This window comes from Pteropus alecto, unplaced genomic scaffold (assembly GCF_000325575.1).
Source record: "Pteropus alecto unplaced genomic scaffold, ASM32557v1 scaffold155, whole genome shotgun sequence".
NCBI classification, from domain to species: domain Eukaryota; kingdom Metazoa; phylum Chordata; class Mammalia; order Chiroptera; family Pteropodidae; genus Pteropus; species Pteropus alecto.
This window is the reverse complement of record NW_006438113.1, coordinates 15,942,844-15,970,777: the sequence shown is the minus strand read 5'-3', so window position 1 is coordinate 15,970,777 and position 27,934 is coordinate 15,942,844. Positions and strand designations below refer to the sequence as shown.

Genomic DNA, 27,934 nt, shown 5'->3' with positions numbered 1-27,934 from the left:
ATTCCTGAACATGGCAAAATGGTATGGCCTTTAGGTATCTTATCAAATTTATGTTTCGTCATCTTCCCACATATTCTCATGATGTAGTTCTCTTACTATAGGCAGAAATAAGTGCCTCCCTACCCCATGTTCTATGAGTACTTATTTAAACACTGTTGTTTTAGTACTAATTTCAAGAAAAAAAATTTAAAAACTCAAAGTAGAAGACAAAACAGTATTTTTAAAGCACAGAGAAGTCTGAGTAGTGCAAAATTAAATGGTAGAAATAATGCATCAACAATGAGGATAAATACAAAGGGAATAAACATCAGCTAAAGGATAGATATCATTAACTGGATTCTTACGCCTTTTTTCCAAGTCACACAACTAAAATACAGTGACACAAAGAAGTTGAAAGTAAAAGAATGAAAAAAAAAACTGAGACATTCATATGAAGATAAAAAAGCCCATTAGAATAAAGAAGTTTCTACAAAACAGTAAAAAACAATTCAGCTGAAAAATATGATAATTACAAATTCATGTATAAAAAATAACATTGCCTCAAATATACAAAGTACAATGGAGAGAAATAGGAAGAACCGTTGTCAAAGATCAGTAATAGTGGGAGATTTTGGTACATTTTATTGAGTAACTGATAGATCAGGCAGCAAAAATAAATCAGCACATTTTAGGAGATTTAAATAGCACAGTTAAAATGTTTGATGCATTGAACATATATAAAACTCTGCACTCAATAATTAAAGAACATGCATTATATTCAAATATATCATGAACTTTTAAAATTAAACATGTTATACCACAAAGCAAGTCTCAACTAATAGCAAAAAAATCAGTATCTGACAGAACTTTTTCTGTAGAAATAACACCATTACATTAGAAATATAAGTTTTAAGACTTTAATTACAGTAAACTGGAATGTGAGTCAGAAGTTTATAAAACTGGAAGACTATAGAAATACAGAAAACTCTAGAACTAAAGATATTTACATGACTTTTCACTTATCACTTTTAAATGATGGTTTGCATCCCAATATTTCATTAATCAAAAGTTTGATTGTTTCAAGAATGTTATGCTTTCAAATTACTCAAAGACTGTAATTGAACTATAATATAGATTGATTAATAAATTAATGGCATCACTAAATGTACGCTAGAAGTGGAACTTTTATTACTAGCCTTCAGGCCAACATTTCCAAGAGAAAACTTAAGATTTCTGAAAAATAATATATAATTGACGTATTCGGATAGATGAGTACTTAATAATTAAATCAATATCATCAATTGCACTACATTCACAGAAAATTGGGGTGTTACTGGCTAATATGGATCAGAAAATGATCAGATATTTTAGAAATAAAATCTATTCATCTAGCTTCAATCAGTGTTGCCTGACTATAGAGGTGATAATAGAGCATTACTTTAGGTCATAAAAGAAATTCCATTAAATGCCAACCTATAAATGGTACTCCTGGAAATATAAAAACTGAATCTGGGTTAGTTTAGGATGAAATGGGCCTTAACTTAGATAGAAAATGAAAATGAATAAATATATTTCATAAGTCTTGCTGCAAAAGATATTGGTATTTCACTGTATTTTATCATTTTAACTTAGCTAATTTCACATTGCTGACAAGATTACTTGACCATCAATTTTTGAGATTTGTATAATAATATTGATTTTATTTTCCTTGATTCTTTTTTTCTCTAGTAACAGAAACCTATTCAGAAATGGTAATTAAAAGGCATTGAAAGTCACCTGATTAGTTGTATTGGCTTTAGATCGTTGACTAGATTTTACCAGTCACTGTTCTGTCAGCTTTAACACAAAGCATACATTTATCTTACAAATAGTTCAATTTATGGGATAGCTGTTTTTCACAATTAAAACTATTGAAGCTTTAATATACATGGAAATAATCACAGTAGCATTCTCTCCACATTTCTAACAACCCTGGAAGGTTTTATTACAGATAACTATAACCAGTTTTCTGAGGACAGCTTTTAAGATTGTTATATGATCTGAAGAGGAACATTTACATGAATCTTAACATAAGTTACTGAGTTCTGCAGAAATAAGACCGTTTGCAATTGATTGAAAAAAAAACACATATAAATAATTGGTGAATGGGATTGAAGTAGGAAAGGGTTCCTTGTGCTCTTGCTGAGGGAATGGAAAAGACAGCTGATTGAGGAGAGTTGAGAGAGAATTGGCACAAGAGTAATTGCAGGAGAAATGAAACTGATCTGCTCAGTGAGATGATGTTGAATGCTACTTACTTAGTTCTATGAGAGAAAATACCCACTTATACAAAATCTTTCACTTAAAATTGGGTTTAACCCCAGGTCAGTAATCACAGAATTATGAAGAGTTAGAAAAGAGTGTCAAAGATCACCTACTTCAACCCATATATCAAAAAAAAAAAAAAAGAAATTAAGAAAACCAGGAAGTTATATAATTTATCCAAGAAATACAAATCACATCTGCTGCCTCCTATTATAGGGTTCTTTCTATTGAATTAAACTGAATTAGATGTGTGGATTCAAAAGAAGCAATCTTGCTGTAAAGTCAATTAGTATGAATACAAGCCCTGCTCTCAACATCTGACAATTACAATAAAATTCTATGGGGAATGCATTATGAAGAGTAGAAAAGAATGCCAGTGCAATTCTATTAAAGTAAGGCAATCTGAGGATTTAATTTTGATGTGTTTAGCCAAAGTCAGTTACTCATGCACAGGAGCTGGAAAGTGACCATGGGCTACTCAGCAGGTTTCAAACTCTTCTGTTAAATTAAAAAACATAAGAAAGTGGGGTGAGGAGGTAAGGAAGGAACAATGTAAGTAAAGGATACAAATTAAATAAATTAATAACTTAATAGAGAAATCGTGAATTCACTTCAAGAATGATAGGTGTTCATGGAAATTTATCTCAAATCAAAAGAAGGGCATAGCATCACGTCGTACACTTTAAATACAATTTTGTCAATTATACCTCAAAAAAAACCTACATTTCTTTCTCAAAAAAAAACCTACATTTCTTTAAAAAACAAAAAAATTCATTTATATCTATTGAAAAAATTTAAAAGAAGTTGAAGTAGAAATTGGAGACAGGGATGGAAAGAAAGAAAATTGAGTATAAGAGAATGAGAACAAAAAAGAGTTATGGGAAAACTTTATAGGGATCTAAACTTTTTCACCAGCTTGAAGTGACATAGTCTCAGAAGAAAAAACTCTCTAATATATAATAATTATCTAGCATTATAAATATATTAATATTCAATATTCAAAAAGAATCCTTTTATGGTTACCAAGTACTCTTATTGATAGTGGATCCTAGTTGTATATATAATTTGATTTACAAAATGTGATTTATGTGTAGTCTGGGAGGAACACATCTAGGACACAAAAACATATTATTTTAAAGCACATGAAAAATAAAGATTCCATAAAAATGAAATCTCCCATGTCTACTGCCTATATTTCTTCCTTTTCTTTACGTTTACCTTTGTCACCATACCTGAGATTCTTAGGAAACTTGCCCATTCCTATAGCTACATTTTCTATAACCAGGCATTTTTCTTTCAATCAGGGCTTCACTGTGTCTGGGAAATGAAAACTGAGGAAACAGTGGATGCAGAAATGGGCTCTAGTCTTGGAGTTGAAGATTTAGGTTCTGAGGTGGTCACTACGTAGTTGAGTGACCATACTCAAGGCATGTTATCTCTCAGGAGCTCAGTTTCTTCATCTAAAATATGAGAAGTTTGAATTAGATGTTCTTTAAACTCTCTGACAGCTTAAAACAGAGTCAATCGATTAATACTTCCTTTTTGAATTTTCCTCACATCTCTTTAACACAGTTAAATAGGTAGCTTTTGCAAAAATAATAATCCTTTATCATCTGTAATATTCTACTTATATTTCAAACTTCCCTAGCTTTTGCCAAAGGGCCTGGTAAACAAATAACTTCAAATAATTACCAACTCTCAGAGTAGTGCAAGTAGTCATCTAAGATCACTATTTACATTCTATGTTGATAGAAAGGTTTTTTTGAGAAAGTAAGAAATGTTTTTAATGCTTAGCTGAAATAATTCAACTATTTAAAAAAATAACGCTTTCTACAAGGGTGAATCTAAATTCAAGTCATAGATAAGAGCTATTTCAATGGTATCTATGTATGGTATCTACAGTTGAGGAGCAGAACAAAAAATAACTACTTGGAAAGTCTTTATTTATGACAGTCTAATATTACTATGACTTTGACAAAATGGACAAAGGTAAATTATCTCAGTGTTGTGTTTAATGGCTCTAATGGCCGGCTCAGTATGGGCCATTTATTTTAAGATACCTATTTACTTGTAAAACTCATTTCTATAAAACAGGCTAACATGGTACTAAGTTACCATGTAGAAAAAATTTTTTCAAAATTCCACAGTCATAACCATATTTCATGCATAATTGTTTGGTAAAATAAATGAATATACTTCGTTTTTATTTATCATGTATCTGACTACAGATGCCTACATGCAAATAAAAACTATTTTTAAAATAAACTAAGTAGAACAAGAATAAAACTTTGGATAAAAACTTAAAATCATTATTCTGCTAAATATTACAAGGCTCAAGTTTTCTTTCTTGAAAATATATACTTGAGACTTGTGGATGCTGAATAAAATATAATCAAATGCAGTATTCCTTGCATGATAATTATGATACTGTTTGTAACGTCATGATTCTATGCATAGGCTACCAATACAGTGCAGTCTTTTAGTTGTAATTCTCAAACAATGACACCGTAATTACAATGCCCCTCTCCATACAAATACTCTGTGGCTTCTGCCACAGTTGACTTCATCACACTGGGGCACTTGAAGAAACATACTGCCTCAATTATTCAGCCACAATGCTTGTGCCTATGACTAATCTGAGCCAATACTGAGAAATAAACATAATTAATGTTCATGCTTTACTGTCCATTATCACCATCCCCTTCTTTCTTTGGTGTCTTCTTTAATCCTTACACCAAATGATCTTCAACTACTCCTGTCATAAAGAGAGCTTTGAATGCTACATAAAGTCCTTAAGCCTCATACCAGTATTCCCAAAGTATACACCAAAGAACACCAGTCTTGTGATACATTTATCAAAAGAGAGAGAGAGAGAAAGAGAGAGAGAGTGTGTGAGCGAGTAGGATCCAAGAGCCAATACTTCTGGGAAACTGTATACTATATCCCCAACCCTAAGGATTCCTCAAATCTATTAGCATATCAAAGGCTCTTAGGAGTCCTGCAGTAAAGAAATATTTTATCTGTATTTAACTCATACAAGTACAAATTTATTTAACTATGGAAACTATTCATATCATTTTAAAAATAAACTCTATTAACATATCTGATAACCAGTGGCAAATATTAGGCACTTCCTTGCTCTCATATAGATTTTAACTGCTAAGGTCCTAGCTCTAAAAAGATTAGTTAGATGCTGGCTAGCTAACTGGAAAAATAAATATACAAATCGAGGGGTTAATTTTTTATAACAAATTTGTGTGTTACCTCTATCCAAGGATGATTGATTTTAACACACATTTGCAATGCAAAAGCCAAAGTGCAGAATAAAATGGAAATTTCAGACACCAAAGTTGTGAGATTGCACCTCGCACATGTTTCTAATTGCATATGTCAATATTGTATTTGTTCTAGAATTTCTATGATAAAAGAACTAATATTCTGAGGCAACTATTACAAATATTGAGTAAGGGTAATTTGTAAGTACATTTAATAAAACCACTTTTTTTCATCTAACAGAAATGAATTTAATCATCTGATGAAGAAAAAAAAAGTGGTCACCTGCCAATGTAAACCTCCAGCCGTGGAGCCTTGGTTGTGTCTCAACCATTTTTTTTTTTTTTGATTAATGACCAATAATACTTAATGACCATTTAACTGAGGGGAAGTTTTGAGTTTTGACTTATTCAAGAAGATTAAAAGAAAGACTTTTGCTTTGAAAGTCTACTTATCTTAGAAAACTAACAGTTTGAATCTGTCTGTGCAAGCCACCATTTACATGCTTTCTTCCTATCTTTAAACAGAGTAGGAACAGAACAAAAGAGACATAAACCGCCTATTGATTGATATTCATGTGAATCAAAGGATAAAATGGTAATGATGAGGATAAGAAAAGGTGAGGAAACTCAGGAGTCTTTAGACTGAAGTTGGAAACTGTGTCAAAACCTGTCTTTCCAGGATATTTCTGACACATCTTGCTTCCCTGTTAGAATAGTAACACATAAGACAGCCCCCTGCATGGTGTCTGACACTTCATCTTTGTCAGTTTTTTATTCCCATATGTTTCTGCTCTCAGAAATGCTGATCACGGAATTTTTGAAACACAAAATATTTGTAGTCACTTTTTTTCCAGTGGAAACCCTCATTGTTGCCTGCAATCTCGATCCATTCTAACGGAAGACTGACTGCAGATCTAATCTTGCAGTAAGTAAAGATAATTGACAGCATTGGTAGGTGGTTGAAATCCTTAGTCTGACAAAATAACATTTTTGAAAAAGACTAGTATAGTCACTGATGAATGCCTATTAAATTTCCATAATGTCAATTATTTGCAACCTCTTATCTTTATAAAATACATAAAGATAGGAAATGCTAGGAAATGCAGTTTCTTGTTTCTGATTCTTTGCCTAAACAGTAATAAAATTTTGTTCGGTCTTACAAAGCCAAAGGAGAAACACCTTTACACTTCCAGCTACAGGGGAAATATCTCTAGTAAAATGCAATATTTTAGGAATAGATTCTGTCGTTAGGCTGTATCACCCCAAAGGAATGGACAAAGATGAGAAGATTGCATTAGATACTATTTACTAGCTAAAGCCTCAAAGTAGTTTTATCAATCATCAAAAAAACAAAAAATAGTAAACAAACATGGTTTTGGTGTTTTTCCTACAAACTCATTGATATCCTTTTTCTTTTTTATTAATTTTTTTTCTAGTGGCAAGATACACTAATATTTTTTCTGGATAATATATTAAAAGTAGTTTCTTGACATGTTACTTTTTGTTTTTCAATTTTATTTAAGAGGATGATTCTCAAAGCCAGACAATTATGTTGTTCAATGAAAAATGATTACAATCAAAATTTTGCTCCTTATTAGTTTTCATATGTCTTTACCACTCTCCTAATGAAGAAAAGAAAAAGTGCTCGATATAAATAGACCCTTCCATCCAAATTGCTTCCCCCGGCCAGATATTCTCCATTTCAGCCTTCATTTCATTTTCAATTTGAAATTACTTCTTTCTTTACCTGTTCATTGTCTCTCACATCCCATAGGCTGAAGGTTCCACATTGGAGAGAATTTTGTACACCTAGCAGCTACCAAGTATTATTGCTGAAAAAAGGAATAAATAAGTAAGGTGGGGAGTAGGGGGGAATGTATATGATGGATCAGAAAAAAGTCATAGTGTGGTACCAAAAAGTTATCAATCTATAAATGCACCAAGCAAAAGCAAAAGTAATGCTTTTGACTATTTGCTTATTTTACTCCATTATTTTTTGTTGATCATTTATCTCTAAAATATTCAGCATCTTTCATTATTTCATTATCATAATAATTAGCTCCCACCTGTTGAACAGTGCAGCATCAGGTACTTTATATACAATTTTGCAGCCATCCTGCAAGGTAAGCACTCATATATCTATCTATACAGGGAAATCAAAGCACATGGAAGTGAAGCCACAAGGTCACAAAGGCAGGAAGTGGCAGAGCTAGGATTTGAATTTACTTCTGCCTGACTCTGAAGCTATGTTCTCTCCTCTGTATCATTTTATTTAATTTTATTTATTCAGTTTACTCTACACTGATTGGTATTTCATAGTATGTTGCTTTATAGGCATGTTTGAGGTTTTGCTTTTAAAAATATCCTTCTGATCTATGGCCATGCTACCCTGAACAAGCCCGATCTCATCTGATCTCAGAAGCTAAGTAGGGTCAGGCCCGGTTAGTACTTGGATTGAAGACACCTAGGAAGACCAGGTGCTATATGTATAAAAAATAAAAAATAAGGAATTGTTAGCTGACAAGTTCCTTGCAATCTGTGAGGTCAACCAAGGGTTGCCTTGCCTAAAAAATAAAATAAATAAATTAAAAAATATATATATATAGCCTTCTGAAGTCTTATCCAATTGTTAATAAACTTGCTAAAGGTAGAAACAAATTTTTTTACCTAATTGTTCTATTGTGCTTATACTCCTCTACATCTTGAAAAGTATAATTTTATGTTCATATACTCTGCAATCTATTCAACTTTATTTCCACAAGCTTAGCTATCTTTTTCTGGGGCAAATCCCACAGATGTTTTCTATTATCTTATAATGTCACTCTTTACCCACTAAAGTAGAACTATAAATTATTTGGCTTAGAATATTTAGAATTATGTATTGCAAAGTTTATGAATTAAAAGTTTAAAATAATTTAATCTCATGAATAATTATTATGCCATCAGGACAACAACCACTATTATATTTTAAAATTTGGCAGTGAAATATTTAAAAATAAATATCTTTAAATGTTAGATGGTCAAAATCTGCTTGATATATTTTTCCCTGTATTTCTTCAAAATAACTGTCTTAAAATTATTTTTTGCTTGTTGGTTCCTCACCATAGGCTCAAGTATACTGTCAGTCGTGCCTGTGCAATTACTAAACCACTACACTCTTTTAAAAAGTTATTATAGCTATAGTAACTAACATGTTGTCTCATAATTATATATAGGCAAGTATGTCTCCTTTCACATTGGTTAGGATTGTCTTTGAATACAATAACAGAAATCCAACAATGCTTTAAATTTTTTTAAATGTTTATTATTTGTCTTACAAAGAAAATAAAGTCAGGACATAGTTGGATCTGGTGTTGGATTGCTGACTAGATGATATGGGGCCTAATATCTTTCCGGTTATTTTTGGCTTATCACCTCATAGTGCCAAGATGGCTGCTGCCCTACAGGCAATAAATCTATGCTCGAGGCAAAAAGAAAAGGAAGGAGAGCATTAGCTACAATGTTCCTCTCTTAATAGGAAAACATAACTATTCCTACCATCCCTTCCACCACGATCACCTACAGAAAATTTCTATTCATATCTCAGTAGCTGCTAGGGATTTTTCAGCATGGTAGTATTGGCATGCAAGAGAGAAGAAGGTTAGGAAAAGCTATTGATTCATCCAACCAACAGCATTTGCCATACTCCAAATGCTGAAAACTCCTCAACAGAAAGGATTATAACTTATCCATCTTTGTACACCCAGCATTTAGCAGTGTTTGACACATTTGTATATGCCAAATAAATATTTATTGAATTATACCCCTTTACAGCTAACATCATTCATTGCTCTTTGAACCTATAATTGAATTAACATTTTCAAAAGATATTTACCATGGATCTTGAACAACTATAATAAGAATTTACAATATAAATCTATAAAAATGAAATATTATTAAATTGAAATTAAAACTCTGTTCATCAGAGATGTCAATCTAGCATTTCATGCGACCAAAGTTATATTCAGAGTAAAATCTGTGTGATATAGCATAGGTTTGGAGTGACAAGAAGAATGTGAGATTAGGTTCATGTTTGATTGTGCAATGCTTTTCTGCTTCATCTTGCCTGTGTGATCTCTTATTCCTTGTACTGCAGAGCTAGGCTAATGTGTTTTTAATAACAAATTATTCGGGAGGTTACAAACAATACACTATTGCTAATACTAATAATAAGAATTAAACTGTGGAGAGCATTCAGGATGCCAGAAAGTGTTTTACAGTGCTGCAGTGGGCTTTACTGATACTTAGAGAACCTTTACATTCTATTCCATAATACATACATGTTGGTTCTAATAAAACTAGTATTTTTCCTACAACTTTTAGTAGAATTAAGACTTAAAAATGATACACTAAATTCATCCTGGGCTTTGTTTAATGATGATGATGATGATGATGATGATGATGATGATGATGATGCAAATATGTAGAATGCTTATATGTGCCAGGCACTTTTCTAAGCACTTTACATTTGTGAATTCATTTCTTCCTATAACAACCCTAAGAGATAGGTATTATCATCACCTACACATATAGAAAACAAAATTGAACCAGAACTTGAAGAAAGAACTTGCCCAACAGCCTGCAGGTAACAAGTGGCAGAATTAAGATTCCTTCCCAGGCCATCTGGCTCCAGAGTATGGGCTCTTAATCACTTATCCCTGAAACCCACTATGGATCCCCTAGTTTTGACTAACATTTCTCCTTTATCATTCCAAGTACTCTATTAAATAGGCATTGCTTTCTACATTTGATATATGAAGAAACAGAAGCTTAAAGAAGTTACAGTAACTTGCCAAAATTCACAAGAGCACTAAATATGATTCAAAACACAGCTCTGACTAAAATCTATATTCTTATACACTGTCCAGTGTTCTGTACTGCCTCCAACAAATAGAGAAAACCTTTCAGTCAGCAATGAATTTCCTGTGTCACAAAGTATGAAGAATATCACAAGGTCACAGAACTTCAGAGCTGAAAAGGATCATCTATTCCAATCTACTTATTTTACAGATGGGGAATTGAAATCAGTAGTAACATCACACTGCAGATCCCCAACATCCACACCTAAGGGTCAGTCCTCTTTAAAATATCTTCTCTCTTTTTCCCTTCATGTTGATTTTCCATTTAAAACTTATTTGATATAGTCTAAATTATTATAGCTCACAATTGAGAGGAAATTGTAAATTTTCACATTTATCATGTTAGAATAATGAAAACCTTCAGATGTCACAGTCTTTATTTTCTCCACAGTTTTATTTCAAAAACATTATCTCTGTTTGTCATCTTAGAAAATATAAAATCTACTTGCTAGAACAGCATACAGCACAACATGTATCAAACTTGTCTCCAGAAACCCTAGGAAGATAAAAATCATGACAATTTATACCCAGCATCCCCTATCCACTGTGTATTTGCTTTTTATTGATTGTCCTCTTACTTGGACAAATATAATAACTTAGGTGTTTGAGTGATTTCCACCTTCATATTGGTCTTGGATGTACTGTTCTACAAAACAATCAAGATTTCTGGCAAGTGTTTGTTAAATTTCATTCCAAATAATCCCAGAAAATATAACTAGAGTGTAATATAATGTATTTTTTAGATGGAAAATTTTATAGACCCATGAATATAAAGCCAGTATTAATTAGCGGCAAAAATATGCTGCTTTCAATCATATATTTTATCATGAAAATAACACTTTTCCCTTATTTTCCAGGCAAAATGCCTTATCAGTCCTTATGCATTGCAATGGCTATTAAGTAATATTCATTAAATGATATTGTCATTGTGTATTATTATTTTATAAATAGTGTATATTAGATAAAAAGGACATAGTCCCTCATTTTCTAGATGAAATTAAATTAAGTCAGAGAGGTTAGGTGAAAAAAAAAAAAAGTCAAATATTAGTAGGTGGAGAAGCCCTACTGAAATTTGGATCTGTTACCTGTAGCCAGTGTCCTTTATACTGCATTAGGTTGTCCCCTCTAGTTTAATAACTTTTTCTACCATTCTGAATTAAAGTTTCATATCTGTAACATTTGCTCTGTTGATTTCAATGGTATTTTTAAAATATTTCATTTAGATATGTTTTTCTTTATTAGAAATTGTTAAAACAAAAAAATATATAATGCTTTAAATAATCACCATTATAGTTCCCAATAGGAAAACAGACTATTTAAAGAGGCACCATCCTTAGACATGCAGCACACTTCAAAGTCCATTTGCTTGCTGAGCAAAAGTCACCTTAAAACACTTTAACCTGAACTGCCCTATGACCTCAGAAAATACTGTACTGCATATTCGTTCCTACAGACACAAAGAGTTATATTATTTGATGGCCATGAGTAATGATCATTTCCTTTTATTAACATAAAATTACTAAAAATATTAACACAGCATAGTTAATTTTGAGGAAGCTTCTGTGATTATAGGTAGGTAAAATGGCTCAGTGCTATAGCTGCAGATATAATACAGAAAACTAGTTCTTCCTTTAAAGAGGTTGAAAGTGACTGAAATGATATGATACCCTGAGATAGTTCTTTCCAAATGTAATGGCTGATTTGCATGTATTCTACAGTTAATATTTGTAAATTCAGGGAGGACACGAGCTCACTCTTCACACCTTTAAGTGTGCTACTATGGTTGTAGAAAGGCAATCGGAGCCAAGGGGTCTAAGAACCCACTAAACTAGAAGTCCCTTAGAATGCTCATTTGGCAAACACCAGCAGCTTCAACTTTAAAAACAAATGATTGAGGATAGAGAAAGAGGGGCATGTGAAAAAACACTCTTTTTCCTTTAAAGTAAAGACTGAAAATGATCAATTTGTATTTTGGTTGAATGCAAAAGTCCCTCACCATTGTGCACTACACATTTCACTAGAAAAAGGATTTACTTCCTAATATTCTGTACCGTGCATATCTAGGTGCTTCACAGATTACTAGCACTTTTCTTAAATTTATAACCACACCAGGCTTATATATATTCCCCACAAAATTGATGAAGGAGTGGTAATAGGTTTACACAAAAATTGTACTTTACGTCATGCTGTTTTGTTGAAGAGAACCTTAGTGTCTATTTGCAGCTTTAAGAAGCTACTGCATACTTTTCAACTGTGTAACTGGTGAGGTGATGGGCTATTCAAATTGAGAAATATCTTTATGTAGGAACCCCAGATAGTATCTGCTTGTAATCGTTGCTTTCGTAAAACATACTCTCCTAAAGAAAATTGATTTTTAGATTAAAAATTTTTTTAAACTTTACTGTTCTTATAAACTTTATATTTTATAGTACAATTCCAAAATTTATAATATATTTGCTAGAGATTTACTGTAATAGAAATTTCTAGCAAGAGATGATAGCAATGCTATGATTTTTAAAAATTATGACTTCATTGTTTTATTAAGATGATATATGTTCTTTATAAAAACTTTAATATAGAAAAGTTCATAGAAAGAATTTCGTCTTAGGTAATCTAAACCCTATTTATCGGAAAGAAATAACCATCTCCGATACCAAGTGAACATCATTTCAAACACATCTAAATATCTATTAAGATAGAAAGATGGATCAGAGAGATGTATACATACATAAATCTTAATTTTTTAAAAAAGTAATCAAATTATATGTGACATTTTATTATTTAAGTGGTATTTTCTTCTTGAATTTAACTAAAAATATTGAAGTAAAAACTAGGGAAATTACTAAAATTCAGGTCAATGCTTCTTAACACAAAGTATAATATTTTCTTTTATAAAAAGTACTCCAAAGTTGAGAAAAATATTGAAAAACTTTAGGAGTTTGGATTGTTTTAAATTATGTATATCAATATTAGGTAGTAGCTATTAACTCTATATTATGGATAAAAGGAAATTAGTTCACTGGTACTTCTTCGAATATTGCCTTCTCTTACCCCTAATCATTGCCATTAAAATGTTTATATTATCAGTTTATAATAGTCTCTTCTATTCTAGTCTATGACTATAATTCCTAAAGTTGCTATTTTTGATCCATCATTAGACAGACTGATGCTCAACAACTTTTCAATGATCAGTTTCTCCATTTTTGAGCTATCGATATTAAATCATTTGTGTGTGTGTGTGTGTGTGTGTGCATGTACGTGTGTGTGTGTGTGTGTGTGTGTGTGTGCATTTAAAGAAGGGCTCCAGGTTTGTACACTGTCCAGGCCATTGCCTGCTTTAAAATATCTTTCTGTTTACATTATATTTAACCAAAAATAAAATGAGTTACACTTCTCTTCCCTGAGAACTGTGTAGAAGCTGCTTCTCTGGCTTCTGACATTATGTGAAAATTGGAGGCCAATCTATTGTCCTGCTTATATGTAGTTTGCTTTTTTTGCCTTAGATGTTCATATAATTGAGTCTTTTTTATAATTGTTCAAGAAAACAGTACTAAAATATCTCTTGGTATTCATTATTCTATCTAATTTTTCCTAGGACATAGTATGGTCTTTCAATTTGAAGATTCAAATATTTGTTAATAGTTTTCCACTTTATATTTTTGCATTTTTTATTGAATCTCTTTTCTCTTTTCTCAGAAACACCAATTATGCCTAAGTTGTCTCTCTTTTCAATCTTCCATATCTTTTGTTATTATAAAAACTGCATATTGTTTGTATATATTTTTGTATCATTTTCATAGTATCTATGTCTTTGACTTTGTTTTCAGTCATTTATTCTATTTGTATATTTTATTTACTTTTCAAATGCATTTTCATTTTTTTCCTGAACTCTGATAGCTCTATTCCCATCTTTCTCTCTCTAAGCTCTTTTTTATGAAACATATGTTTCTTGTGATATATGCTTTTCATAGCTATTTTGCTTGTTATCTTCTCCTTATATGAAAGAGAAAATGGCAACTTTTATGCAGAGACTTATCCATTTGTCCCTTTCTGATCACTACTCATCTTTGAATGAGGTTAGATAATGGGAAGGGGAATGAAACGGCGAGAAAATAGCTGGAAAGTTGGCAGCCACTATTTCAGCTTATAGACTCAAATATCTTCTTTCCAAATCTTTTATTTCCTTAACACTGACTGTACTTCCTTCCCCAGGTTTTTTCATTTAGGGAGTCAGCATGGATCACAGCAGTTCTTCTATATAGCTGTATGCCACCTACTTCCTCCACCTTGTCTTCTGGCAGGCTTCCTAGACTTAGAGACCAAGTGGTAGAGAATAGAATGATGTGGTTGGCAGAATGTTCCTCTGAGGCTTCCCTCCCCTACCATTCCAGAGTGGCAGGTGTCTCTACAGGAATATTCTCTATTTATCCTCCCCAGAAACCAAGCTCTCTTTAATCGAAGGCTCCCAAAGACTTTCAGGGAATGACATATTGTTGAGATCTGAGGCAACCAGCATCATCTCTCTGTAGGCTTGATATCTAGGCAGGGTTACAATATTTAATATATGAACTTCATAATTTGTATCACTAATGTTGTAGAAGTTTGCTTGCTTCCTCGAATATTTTTCTCTCTCTTTGCCTTCTTTGATATGGACTTTGAGGGAATGAATAGAAGAAAAATGCTTCTATAACATCTAAAGCTGAAAGTATATTAATATTTTATGTTCCATATATCATCTTACCATCAAAATTCCTGGTTAAATATAAGGAATGTCTAGTCAGTTCACATGCAAAAATATATCAACAAGTAACTTCTATATACTAGAAGGACCTAGACAGTTAGGTGCAGATGTCCATATAAAAATTAATAAGCCAACATCTGTACTCATGGAGTTCACAGATTTATCAGTAATCATTGTACAATGTAAGGTGCTATCATAACTGAATGAACAATATAGTATAAAAACATGCAATTAATACTTTGCAATTTCCAAAGTATTTTCAAATTCATTTAAGTAATACTCACTGAGAACTGACTAGGTTGGCTCTAACATTATTTATATCGCCAACTTGAAATAAAAAAAGTAGGCTGAAGAGATTAGATTAGTCACCAAGGTTATGGAGACATAGAAGTAAACTATTTTAGAATCCAAGATTCTTTTTTTTTCTCCTTTTTGATTCCTGTTCCCCCAACCCTTCCAGTAACCATCAGCTTGTTCTCTATAACTATGGGTCTGTTTCCATTTTGTTTTGTTTGTTTTTAGATTCCACATGTAAGTGAAATTATTTGTCTTTCTCTGACATTTCACTTAGCATAATGCCTTCTAGATCCATCTATCTTGTCACAAATGGCAAAATTTCATCTTTTTTTACTGTTGAATAATATGCCATTGTATATATGTGTATGTATGCATGCGTATATATATACAAATGTATGTGTATATACATGTCTTTATTCATTCATCTATTGATAGAAATCTAGGTTGCTTCCATATTTTGGCTAGTTCTAATAATGCTGCAATGAACAGAGGGGTGCATATATCTTTTAGAGTTAGCGTTTTTGTTTTCTTCAGATAAATACCCAGAAGTGGAATTGCTGGAGCCTATGGCAGCTCTTTTTTAATTTTCTGAAGAAACTTCACACTGTTTTCCGTAATGGCCACACTAATTTACTATGAACAACAGTGTACAAGTGTTTCCCTTTTCTCCACATCCTTTGCCGGCACTTGTTATTTGATGATTTATTGATGATAGCCATTCTGATAGGTGTGAGATGATATCTCATTATAGTTTTAATTTGTATTTCCTGATGATTAGTGATGTTGAACATCTTTTCATATATCTGTTGGTCATCTGTATGTCCTCTTTGGAGAAATGTCTATTCAGATCCCCTGCCCAAATTTTTATTTGGATTGTTTGGGGTGTTTTTTGTTGTTGTTGTTATTTTGTTTTTATTTTTGTTTTTTTGTTTTTGTTTTTGGGGAGGGTATTAAGTTGTATGAGTTTTTTATATATGTTTGGAAACTAACCCCTCATTGGATGCATCACTTGAGAATATCTTCTCCCATTCATTAGGTTGTTTTTTAGTTTTGTTGATGGTTTCCTTTGCTGTGCAAAAGCTTTTTAGTATAATATAGTCCCATTTGTTTATTTTTTCTTTTGTTTCTCTTGCTTGAGGAGATATATCCAAAAAGATATTGCTAAGAGTAATACCAAAAAGTTTATTGCCTATATTTTATTCTAGGAGTTTCATAGTTTCAGGTCTAACAGTTAAGTATTTAACCCATTTTGAGTTTATTTTTGTATAAAGTGTAAGAAAGTAATCCAGTTTCACTTTTTTGCATGTATATGTCCAGTTTTCCTAACACCACTTATTGAAGAGACCGTCTTTACCCCATTGTATATCCTTGTCTCCCTTGTTCTAGCTTAATTGACCTTATAAATGAAAATTTATTTCTGGGCTCTCTATTTTATTCCATTGAGCTATATATCTGTTTTTATGCCAGTACCATATTCTTCTGATTAATCTAGTTTTGTAGTATAGTTTGCTATCAGAGAGCATAATATCTCACACTTTGTTCTTTCTCAAGATTTCTTTGGCTATTTTAGGTTTAGTTGTTCTAATTCTGAGAAAAATGCCATTGGCATTTTAATACAGATTGCATTGAATCTGTATATTAAGTAATAGAACATTTTAAAACAGTAATCCTTTTAATTCATGAGCAAGGTTTATCCTTCCACTTATTTGTAAGAGTCCAAGATTCTTTTCCACTATATAATGATGCCCTAAAAAGGCGTTGATCACATGACACAAAAATAAATCTACTCTGTGAGCTGTGAACAGTCCCCTGTGTACCACATAGGGATACACAATCTATCTTCTGTAGACTATACTGGGATTCATGACCCATCTTCTATAGACATGCACTGTGATCCATGTATTGGCCTCAGTGGAATATAACATGATTCACCCACTTGATGCAATAGAGACTCGTATAGCTTTACCCACCATAGTTTTAACTTTTGGATATGTATTGGAAAAATTTCTTTCTTGTAGGACAATTGATAGGTTAACCAAAAATGTTGGTTAAATCAGACATCACAAAAAAATTATTTCTGTGTATATGCATATGCTTTAAATACATGTATTTTACCTTAAAATATACAAATATTCACTCATCGGCCAATTGTTTGATGTAGGCCCAAGGCTTTTTATTATAGTCATGGTTTAATCATTAGAAATATTTTTTTTTACATTTTCTACTTTCTTTTATGTTTAAGTATAGTAACACATGAGGCCAACTATAGTAAATATGTATATTTTTATAATATATATCTACTCTTTTAGTTTTTACCCATTTCTGGCTTGGCAGCTTTTTTAAAGAAATTCTCCTCAATTAAGTCTTACCAAAGTATTCAATTTACTTCACAAACATGAAAAAAAATCACATTTGTATTTTATACTCCTAGTTCACTATTTTAACTAGTAAACTGGTATAAAGATGTTTGGGAGCAAATACAACTGACCTCTAAATAAACTTTCAACTCAACTGGTGAAACCAGGAATAGACAGACCTGATAATATTGTTCCATAGTGATTAAGAGCATGGGCTGTGGAGTTAGACTGCCTAGTTGTAAATCCTAATCTACTACCTACTAGTTGTGTTAACCATGGACAAGTCACTTAACCACTCTGTGCCTCAGTTGTCTCATCTGTAAAATTGGAATGTTAATAGTATCTATGTTGAGATCTCGCTGTAATTATTAAGGAGTTAATTTATGTAAAGCATTTAGAACAGATCCTGACATGTGTTCAGTGCTACATATAAATATTAGCTATTATTACTAGCCAAGTATTCAGTATACAATGAATGTTAGTCAATGTGTTTAGCAAGGGAATAGAAAACATTAGCTAATCTGGCAAGTGGGTTAAAATGGAAGCTGTTAAGAAGATCTCTTATTTTCAGTATTTGTTAACTACTGACCATAACTAGATCAAAGTTTCCAGATAGCAGGAATTAAGTCTGTCCTATTCACTTTCACATACCTAATAATCACAGGGCCTATACTTACAGAATATTTTGTGAGTAAATGAATAAATCAAGTTCAAATATGGTAGAATGATAAAGTTTCTACAACATAATATCAATACTAACTAATAAATATTGGTTAATTTACTTTTAAAAATAGTCATGTAACTTTTTCCCATTTGATCCTCACAACTTTATAGCATATGTAATTATCTCCATTTTATAAATAAGAAACATAGAATGCAAGGAGGTTAAGTAATTTGTTCCAGGTCACACAGTGAGTCATTGATGGAGCTGTGGCTCAAAGTTAGGACTCCTATCTAGTAGACTTCACCCATGTAATGTAATTTTCTCAATTCAAATAGTCCTAATAATTTCAGCTAATCCTTTACTGTCTCTGTGAATGCCATCCCCTTGTTTGTCCCCTTTGACTTTTGGTATCCCTTACTCATTTTAAGTTCAAATTCTAAGTATCTGTTCATGAAGGTTCAGGAAGCTACTCTTCCATTCATGCCTAATTTTTTTGACCGCTTTAACTCTATCATAAAAACATCCAAGCAAGAGATTAAATGTAGTTTATGAAATAAGAATGTCACTTGTTTAATTTGCTTTAAATATCTCACTTTTGATGCATTTAACAACATAATTATGTTAATACTAATACTACTGCTTTACCTCACTGTGTCTAGAAGCATAGTACTTTAGACTCTATCAAGGTCACCTTCTCTTGCAATTCAGTCTCAAATCATCTGATGATAAAAAATATGCTATCAAAAGCAGTGGGTGGAGAGTATTTTATATAATTGTAGTTCAACAAAATTAAATGACTGGCCACCTCAATCTAGGCCAATCTTTAAAAATATCATTCTAGCAAATGAAGTGAACAACAGAAAAGCTGGTACACGTGTGTATGTGTGTGTGTATACGTGTGTGCATGTGGGCATGTTTTGAAAGTTTTTGAAGAATACGAGCTCAAATATACACTCTTGTTTAAATGTATTGCTAAGAAGACAAAGGCTTCTTTATATGTGTAACCATTTCCAATAATGTGTCCCCTATACACTCTTATTATCTTAAAGTGTTCTCTCCTGCGTGAGTGGCAAAGAGGATAGTGTAACTTCACAGTTGTAAGGTTAAGTGGTGTTCATCCCTGTTCACTTACAAGGCTCAAGAATTTTTACCCTCTACAATGTTCAAAGCAATCCAAAATTAGTTGAATTTAAACAATTCAACAAATATTCACTATATTTTGTTACATATTTCCCACTGTTTGGGGCACCATAGAGAATCCAAGATTGCTAAAGCACAGTCCTTTACTTCAAGGAACTTAAAATGAAATGGAAAATTAAGATTTGGACATCAAAAATTATTTCATGAGGCGAATGGAATAAGTACCAAAACTTGGGGTTAAGTAAAGCATTTAGAAGAGATTAATTCTAATGGAATGATGATGTGAGCTTCATGGAAGAGATAGTTGATGCTTTTTAGATCAGGATTTGAACAGAGGGGTTGGCTTCAGGTGAAAATAGTGAGTATTGATGTAAGAGAAAAATAACGAGTATGCCAGTATGGCTGACACTCCGAATACCTAGAGGATAATAGGACAAAATGCTAAAAGCTGCTTAAACCTTGAATATGGAAAGTCTGAGATACCAACTAAAGGAGCCCAGCTTTATCCGATAACTAACAGTCAGATATTAAAACTTTTCCTCATTTTGTTTTTGTAGCAGCATGATCTCCTGGTTTTTGTGACAGTGTGTTAACAGGAGGAAAATGTGATGGAAGAGGAAAACCCATTAGGCTATTGAAATAATATAGGCAAAAATTATAAGATCACAAAAAAAAGTTCAAGTAGCCAAAACAACACTGGACAAAAGTGTTCAACCTTGTTAGTTATTAAACAGAGGTATATTCTTAACACAGAACCATTTTCACCCCTTTTACTAAACCAAAATTTTAAACAATGATAGTAAAGTTAAAATATTTGTATATAATCAGTAAATAAATTATTTAACAACACTTTTGGAAAGAAATTTTAAGAATACATTTTTAAAGTCACATGAAATGAATAAAAATATGTAAAAAGTTTCATGTGACTTTAAAAATATTTTTTAAATTTCTAACCAAAAATGTTTTCTAATAATTTATAAAATCATTTATACAGAGAGTCACTGAAGTAGTGTATATGATAGAAACATCCTAGATATTAGAAACATCCTAGATATCTAACAAAAAATAATATAACAAAAAATATAATAAAAATGTGGTGGGCTCTTATGTAATTATTAAAATTATATTCATAAAAGCTATGTAGTGATTAAAATGTATAAAAATAGAATAAAGTATCTATTTTATGATGGCAATTAAAAATATATATATTCTGAAAAGAAGGGGAAGAATGCATAAAAAAACAGTCGAAATATTAACGTTTTCCTCTTAATATTTCTGGAATTGTTAAAATGTGTGTGATAAATAATTTCAAGTGTTAATGAGCTGCGAATTAAGATAATGGCAATCCAAATGAAGGGGAAAATTATAAAGGGGAACATGGTAGAAGCAGACAAGAATGAAGAACTGAAAGTTGGAAAGAATGAATGAAAGGAAAGAGCAGACTTGGGGGCTGAGATCTGGTAAGATAGAGAACTAAACACTTTTATTCATTGCAATTAAAACAAACAAGTTTGACTATTAGTTTAAGGTGCTAATAAATCTTTCCTAGGTATTTGGAAATATGATGTGTATTTCTGAAGAAAAAGCAATGCTCGGATAGGAATCTTGGACTTCCCCTGAAGTAGTTTATATTTGAAGGCAAAGGGGTGAAGGAAAAAAAAAATCAAATTTCATAGTTTAGAGAAAGAGAAGACAATTTTGGAAAAAACATGGAATAATACTTCTATATAGAAGATGGAAAATTTAAAAGGACCGCAGAAACATGCTGAGAATGAACGGTTACTGTTAGAAATCCAGGTTAATACACTGTCATGGCAACTGAAAGAAAGTGCTCATTCTCTCTCTCTCTCTCTCTCTCTCTCTCTCTCTCTCTCTCTCTCTCTCTCTCTCTTTCTCTCTCTCTTTCTCTCTCTTTTTCTCACGGTGTATGTGTGTGTGTGTGTGTGTGTGTGTGTGTGTGTGTGTGTGTTTCTATGAAAGAAAGATATTATCCACATATAAAAGAGAAATGGAAGAAGAGAATTTTAAAAAAGGACCATGGAAGCTAGCTAATAGATCACCTCAAAAAAGTAGTTTCTACAGACTGATAAGAGTAAAAGGTAGATAATAAAAGAAAAAGCAGAAAAGTAATGAATGAAAATTGAGTCTTCAAAAAATGAATTTAGTAAGGTTGAATGATACAAAGTCAATGTTATAAAAATAAGTATAATATTATATTCCAACCACAAATAATTGAAAATTTTGAAAAAAAATTTGCTAAGTAAAAGTAAAGAAAACTAAAATACATGGAGAGAAATACTATGTTCGAGGATAAGAATACTCGATATTTTACAATTTCAATTTCCCCTCGTTCAGTTATATATCTAATTCAATTCCAGTCAAAATCCAAGTAGACTTTTTATGGAAATTAACAAGTGGATTCTAATATTTTTATGGCGGTAAAAAGGACTTAATAAAGGGAAAAATGCCAAGTAAAGAAAAAAAATGGTATGGTAAACTTTAAATGGTATCAAGATCAAGAATCTAAGTAATCTATAGTGAACAGAGTACAGGAGAGAAAGAGAGATAGCCATGGAAAGTGCAGCTCCTGAAAGGGTTTTGTGCAAGTAGAATAAGACTGTTCTCCATGAAAAGTTGTCTTTATGGCTCTTCATGTTTCCCAAAGTCAAGAACTTCAGAGAACAAGCATCAGACTGTAGCAATTCTCAACTCTGGCAGTCCAACAGGCTCATCTGTAGAACTTCTATGTATAAAGATGACTAGAATCCACCTGTAGATTATTATTATTTAAAAGAATCTCTTCTAACTTAAGAGATCTATGACAATACATAATTTTCTACCTTGTATACCTGAGAGAAGGCCAAATATTATCAGATAAGCCATGCTCCACACCTTTAAAGGGCCTGAGTTAAGAATTATTAAGAGTATTCAGTCCTATCTCTACAGTGTCATCAAAATCTATGAAGAGATTCAAAGTCAATGTGTATTGATCCATTCAGACCTATTGATCTTCTTAGAAAGGCACCAAAACAAATTATATGTAAGATGAATTACTGAAACATGATCAGGATTTTACATAATACATTATTCAAGAAGGCATATTAGACTATAAGATTAGGATATTTAGGTTTTAAAATTTTTCTACAGATTGTATAACTCTAGGCAAAGTGATACTCAATTTTTTGTGTTAGGAGAAGTTGGTCTAGAAGTTGGACTAGATGTTGTCTAAAGTTACTTTAAGCTATTATTTAATTTCTAAACCTCAGGATCTGTATTAGTTTTCTATTGCTGCTGTAACAAATTACCAAATATTTAGTGGCTAAAAATAGCACAAAGAGCCTCCTTGGATAATCCAGTATAGTCTATCTCAAGATCCTTAGTCACATCTACAAAGTCTCTTTTGCCATATAATATAACACAGGTACTGGTGATCAGGATATAAATATACTTGGGGGATAATTATTCAGCCCACCACAGGAACATATTAACATATCCTTCAAAGTGTTTGAGTTATTGCTCTAAAATAGTTTTCCTAATTTAAAAAAAATAATAATAATGAATCCAACCATATATCCAACTGGGTTGTAACCAGAAAAGTCACCTTAGAAAAATCGAAAATTGGTATGCTGTTCTTGCCACTGCTCAGATTTTGGTAAACTAGTAATGCCATCCAGCTTGCTTTTAATATTTGAACTTACACAAACGTTGTTCGGTAGCAATATTAATAAATAGAATGAGGTATTTCATATTTTTGAAACACAAAGTATGAAATCACACAAAATATATATTTTTAATATCACCCATCAATTGGCGCTGGAGGTATTTACCAAAAAGGAGTTTCATAATGTTCTGAGTGATGGCAGCATCATGGGAATAAGTGTATAGAAGTTTATCACGACAAGATGTAGAGAACAAGACTAATTGTGCTAATTAAATTACGGTATATTTGCGCTTTAAAGATTTTTAAATGTCTTTAAAAAGATTTTTAAATATCTTTAAAAATTTAAAGATATTTGATGAGTTTACATTTTGTAATCACTAAAATATATCACCCACAAAACTTAAAAAAAAATAATAAAAACCACTTATCAAACCTTTTACCTCTCCGTATCTAATCAAAATTTTTTTTTTTTTTTTTTTTTGCTCACAAGTGCAATGCTCAGGGAAATATGTTCACAGAGTATTAATTTTGCATAAATTCCAGACTTTCTATGTAATAATATATGCAAGTTTTATTAGAGGAGTGAGAATGTATTTCACATTTTGCCGTTTATATTGGTATTGGAAAGTTCAATCTCTGACTTATTTTTTACCCCTTTGGAAAGGATACTTTTTGAATCTATCCTGCTAGTTGAAAGATTCTCTAAAGTACTATATCATACAAAAAATAACAAAAAGATATTAATTGCACTTTGAAAATCCAGACAAGTTGTAATGCCTGTTAGATGTTTTTAATTTCCACTCAAATACCAATGACATCTGGAAATCCAGATTCAAAAAGAGTTTTATGATGGTAAATGAATTAATAATTTTTGGAACATTTAATAAACATACATTGCTATCAACAGAGCTAGTGAATTATATTAAATGCTATTTATAAAAACAATACAAAATAATTTTTACAACCAAAAAATACAAAATAAATAAGTGTTAAATAAGTAGTATGAAAAATCAATTGTCCTAAAGATAACAGGGCAGTCATTCAGGAAGATGCTACTATAATACAGCTTCTTAAATATTAGTCAAAATTCCCTTTCTAGAAAGAACAGTTTTCTGAATACTCATGTTCAAGAGAAAGGAGCTTAGAACTTGGGAGGAAACCAATCTCTCCATAAAGAGTTTCTCTTACTTTGAGCAACTGATAAACTGATAATTAATGTCCATCATTAATTTTCATTTAAAACTTCATCTCTCAGGTCCTTAGCTGTTCAGAATTGATTGACACATCGAGAGATCTATGAAAAATGAAACTTTTCTCACATTTTGACTAAAAGAATTCAGAAACTTAAACTCTAAAAAGGTTATTTTCCTCATATATCACCTTAACTCTGAGAGGTTGTAATTTAAGATCATATTAAAATAGTAACCCTGTATATCAGGGCTCTTGCCTTCTTTCTTGTTCTATACAATATAGAGTTAATTCTGAGTTCTCAGAAAATAAATGATGATGAAACATCTCCTCTTACATAAATCACAAATAACTTCAAAAGACGTAGCTAAATTGAAAACTCCCTGAGAGCAGAGATTTTGGCCTTCCATTTTTTTATATCCTGATAGCACCTCCAAATTCTGCCAATATAGCAAATACTCTAATGAGAGAAGTGAAAGAAGGAATGAAAAGGAAGGAGAGGAGCAAAGAGGGGAGGAATAAAAGGAGAGAGCTGAATGAGTCAACTAGTCATTTTTATTTTCCATCTGGAAGTTACTGAAAGTTTTACATCTGACATTCAACTGACATTCATCGGAAATTGGTATTCCTGAATTATTTTAATGACTCACTTAGAAATATCAAATACAGATATTTCTGTCAATGATAGTGACTTGTCTTTTGCTGTTTTTGGAATTTTCATATAATTGTTCATAGGTACTTCTCTTAGAGTTTGCCTAGGAAATATAACAAGTCCATTAGAGCAGGCAGAAAGAATATATTTTCTTTTTCCCTGTAAAACCTTTAAATTCAGACTGATATTTGCTTTTTGCTTCTGAATGATAAACTCTTAAACGAATGTCATCATGAGGAGGAGGAGGATGACTATATCAATATCAGTACTTTATATTGGTATAGTACTTTGTGATTTATAAAGCCTCCACCTATATTTTCTCCCTTGATCCTCATAACTATCCAGCGAATCAAGTAAAGCAGTTGGTATTAACTATATTCTGTGAATAAAAGGGACAAACTGAAGTTGAGACTGTGGTATAGCCAGGATTCATTTTCTTCTGATCCTGAAACACTTTCCTTTTTCCTAATCATAGAGTGTGTTACAATGCTTTAGATAACTTTATATGGAGCCCAGTCTTTTCACAGGACTGTTCTGCCCACTCTTATTTTCTTCATTTTTTTTTAAATTTAAACATAATGGCACAGGCGCAGAAATTCAATGTGGTCTTCACAGTTAGGATGTTAGTGGTTAACTTGAAAGGTAGAAAATATATATGATGACTAGGTGTTCCCCACATCTTGCATGACTTTCGTTGTATTTAACGTTCTCTACCTGGATAAAGTTTAGGATTTGCCAATAGGTATTTATTTATTTATTCTTTTTAGATCTGGGAAGTAGCCCTTCCCCACAGTATTTGGGGAACTAGGAAGGAAAGGTTCCAATCAAGAAGCCTGTAAAATTATATAGACACTTTGAGGACAGAATGTAGTTATTTCAAAAAGCATATGCAATAGAACAGAATTTGCCAGCCCAAGAAACAAGTCAGAGATAACGAGCTTTTTCTACTTAAAAAAAAAAATGTTCTTGAAGTTTCTTTTCCCTTAATACTTAGCAAAATATTTTAGGAAATTCAAAATCCAAAAAATTCAGTCTTCTAAGAAAGATGGAAGCAGACTAGTGAAGTAATCTAAATATTTTTAAAACTTCTTTCCAAACATTCTAAAACAAGTAATTAGATCAGGAAGAAGGGACATCATTAGGTAGACTGTAAACAGTTTAGTCTGAAAATACCGAAATTAAAGAGTCATTTTAACATCTGGGTGCAAGCATAAGACAAAACTCAACTTTTCATTCTACCATATACTTAGAAATTAGACATAGCTTCAAAATAGCAATCATATTACAACTCAGTTACCTAGAATCCCTTTAAGTGTTCTCATTGTGCATTTTATTTATAACATCAGACCAGTTTAGAAGTTCGTGTGGATGCAGGGGCACATTAGATGAGTTCAAACATGCACTTTGCCTATCATTTATCTTTCCTAACATTTTCCTACTGTTCAGGTTAATCACATCTTTTATTAACTGATGACTCTGTCCAGGCTATTACTCCATTAGCTAAATATTAGCTATTTGAAAAGTTTACTTATGCCCTAAATTATTCTTAAATAACTAAGCAACCAAAGCAAATTCATTCAGAGAGTGTTACACTGTCAAGCAAATATGATTACAGATAGTTTGGAGGTGGTTCAAAACAGGTTGACTCAAATTGGAAAGATCTACAAAGAGAGGTTAAAGGATTTAATCGCTGGTTCTGGTTAAGAGATGGTTTAATTACTGTTTTAGGAAAAGAGTGGTGACCAGAAGATCTTCGTCTATTCCAAGTAAAATATGTGCACACTCAAACCTGATTTAAACTATACCACTAAAGATTCTGAATGTCATAAATGAGTTTTGACATTTAATTATTTAAGATTATGTAGGTTACTACAAACGAATTTGTGATGGATTTTTTTGTTTGCTGTTAAAAATAAATTTTCACTTTTTTAAAGACATTAGGGTGGCGCTACTTAGGTATGGATAAAAGGACTAGATATTCTTGCAAATTTGCCTTTAAATCTCTGAGTCTATATCAAAATCAATCTATATCTGAGCTGTACAATAGGGTAGCAACTAACCTTATGGCTATTTTAACTTTAAATTAAAACTAAAAATTATGTTCAATAGCCCCAGGTGGCTAGTGAGTACTATACTGGACAACTTAGATATAGAACATCCCCTATCATTGCTGGCAGTTCTATTAGACAACACTCACTATATGTGCATATTCCAAATGCCTCATAGGTGCTTTGTTAAGATGCCATATATTTCAAACATTCTGATGGGAAAACTATTTTTAAAAAGAAAAATAATCTTGCAATAGCCAAATCAAATGTATATTTTAATCATCAAAAGAATCTGTTTTCAGTGTTTAGCTAAATTAGTAACAATAAATAATCTTGTCCTAAAACACCAGTTGGGTGATTTGCAAGAGAAATCAGGCATTCATGTACTATATTTTTACACTTGGCAGCTTCACTTTAACTTTAAAGCATTCTGCTGTACAGAATGGTGCTCTGTTAAAGTTTAAGGTTAAGAAACATCTGAGATAGAGTTTTAAAGTAATCGTACATATGTTATCATTTACCTTATATACTTTTGAAATACTTTTAAAATGTCTCTCAATTATAAAAGTTATGAAATATTTAAACAGCTCAAAACATTTAAGATCTCATGTGAATTAAGGAATTAGCCTTGAACTATTCATTTATATATATATATTTACTCATATATATGTATATTTATATAATCTTCACACATATGAGGAAATGTACATATATAAGTTAGTAATGAAGT

At 31.7% G+C, this 27,934-nt stretch overlaps 2 protein-coding genes and 1 pseudogene across 3 annotated transcripts in view; 2 read left to right on the top strand and 1 right to left on the bottom strand.

The window, feature by feature from the left end:
* The window catches only part of CTNNA3 (catenin alpha 3), a 1,378,877-nt gene that overhangs the window by 864,239 nt on the left and 486,704 nt on the right, over positions 1 to 27,934 (bottom strand). The gene's annotated exons all lie outside the window — the stretch shown is intronic.
* Positions 1 to 27,934, top strand: part of LRRTM3 (leucine rich repeat transmembrane neuronal 3) — a 157,677-nt gene that overhangs the window by 65,437 nt on the left and 64,306 nt on the right. The window lies entirely within an intron of this gene.
* On the top strand, positions 7,930 to 8,047 carry LOC112482730 (annotated as a pseudogene).